Genomic DNA, 2,500 nt, shown 5'->3' on the forward strand with positions numbered 1-2,500 from the left:
CCTTAGGCCTAAAAACTTTTCTTTAGTCCTAATTAGGCCTAAAATTAGCATTTATGAATGTTTAGGATACTTTTCTTTAGGCCTAATTAGGCCTCATTAGGCCTAAAAAGGCCTAATTAGGACTAATAAGGCCTAAGGTTAGCTTTTATGAATGTTTAGGATACTTTCTGTATAGGTTAAATAATGACCTGTGACCTGTGACCTGCAACCTGCGTTTTGTACCTGCCGCACGTATAGACATTCTTACTGCAGTGTAATATTTTCCAAAAGCAAGAAATAAACACTTTCTCAACTCAGACGAACTCAGAACGTTCTTCTTTAAATAACGCACCAAACACTTTCTAATTACCTTGACTTTATGAAACAAGCTTGACGTTTTCTTGTAAGGAATTCTAAAAGGTTCTCTGTCCCGCGGAGCATGTTTGCATTTGCGAACGGCGTCAGCCCTTGCTCTATAGCAGGAGATTGGTACGGATTCCTCATCAGTTTTCGTTACATAATCAATAACCGAGTCTTTCGACAGTTCGTCATTATGGTCCACCACACAAGTACTAGTGTCTGGAAGCATGGGTTGCTTGGTTGCCTCACTGTTTTATCATGTCACTGATGTTGTTCAAGTTGTATTCATTGTGGCTTTGATGACTCATAGCTAGCAAAACTTCGTGATAGCTTTGATTAACATTGGTATACTTTGATAGCTTCGATGTCACTCTCCAAATGGAAGTCACCTTCCAAATGGAATGTATTTATCCCCCGGTAGCTTACGGGATCAACAGACACTGTCTTCTCACCAAATGTCTGTCGATTCCATTTCTACATGAATTAAAAACCTTCGCGTTCATGAGTGGAAGGCGGTGCACAATTAATTGCACCAATGTGTACTTCTTCACCTTCGAAGAACGCCATTTCTTTAATTCTTCAGTTTCTTGCTTCTAAATGCAGCGGAAGGTGCTCAAACACTTAATAAAAGCCACAAACAGCAATGGCAGCGCACAACCTCGCGAACAGGAAGTCACGGCTTTCTAAGCTGTGTTGTGATTATCCATCCTGATTGGCTAATTAGATCAAACTTCCGGTTACGCAGAGTGACAAATTTGCATAAGGATTCTCACCAAAACTCGTGGATATATAACAGTGACTTTTAATGATGGCAAAGACCTACATGAAGAAATATAATGCGCGCAACCCTGAAGGAGACATTTACGGCTATATATGATTGCGTTTTGCCCAGAACACCCTAAGTGAGACCAAAATCCGAAATTCACACCCCTAAGCGAGACAACGAGCATCCCTCCCCTTTTTGTATGGGAGTCCGCCCTCCCCCCCCCCCCCCCCCCTTCCCGCAGAAACAAACTGCGAAAAGACCCTTGAATGATTTTCCTTTGTTTTAAAGCTAAAATGAAAATGTGCAAATATCAAGTTATCCTTCCCACAATGTTTTCTTAGGTTCAGAGGGCGCAATAAACATTTTCAACTTGCTCACCAAAGAGGCTTTGATTTGGTTCAAAGCAGAGAATGGGATGTTTTTACGTATTTACTAAAACAAGGAATGACCTAAAATGATCTGCAATGACCTACAATGACCTACAAAGAGCTACAATGACCTACAGTTGTAGCTCTTTGTAGGTCATTGTAGACAATGGCAGGTCATTGTAGTAGGTTATTGTAGCTCATTTCAGCTCATTGTTGGTCATTGTAGATCAATGTAGGTCATTGTAGGTCATTTTAGATCATTGCAGGTCATTGTAGATCATTGTAGGTCATTCCTTGTTTTAGTAACTACGGAAGTTATTCGCCACACTTGGCTTGAGAGTAATTTAGTTGGACAAAGTGGAGAACGGTCTGCCTGTGATCTCTTGGTTGTCTTGTGATCCAGCGACCTGTGTGTTTTTACCATTTGTTTCTGTATTTGGCAGGTGGGCAGTCGTGACATTTTTGTTGCACAAAGGATTCTGCCTAACGCTTTGTTTTTGCTACGTCAGTTTCTTCTTCGGTTTGCTGTTTGTTGTATGCTGTTTTCTAGGTGACTGTCATAGCTTTAATTTAAGACAGTTGAGGAAAGTGTGCACCCCTACTGAACTCCACTTTGTACTGGTCAAGCAAGACGCGATCTATTGTGAACTGATTTCACCATATTAGAGTAAAACTGATCCTTTAGGCGTAGCGGTAGCACAACAAACAAACAAGACAATTAAGTGTTGCTTGATGTCCTTTTATACTGAAGCCAACTGAGCCGTGGCGGTCACCAAACAAACGAACTGAGTCGTGATGCTCGCGGCTTGCATGTCATTCAGACCACCGTTGAAGTGCGTTCGAATCCCATCTGGGGCTCGGGTTTTTTCCGAGTTCCCAGTGGAACTCCCAGTAGTAATCTTTGAAAAAAAAAACTGTGACTTACACGACAGTGTTACAAAGCCACACGTTCACCTATTGAAAACTATACGTGATAATCAGTAGCCATTTAAATTACTGTTGTATTTTATTTACCTTGTTTCAGAAC

The sequence above is a fragment of the Montipora capricornis genome, chromosome 8, assembly GCF_036669925.1.
Source record: "Montipora capricornis isolate CH-2021 chromosome 8, ASM3666992v2, whole genome shotgun sequence".
Taxonomy (NCBI): Eukaryota; Metazoa; Cnidaria; class Anthozoa; order Scleractinia; family Acroporidae; genus Montipora; species Montipora capricornis.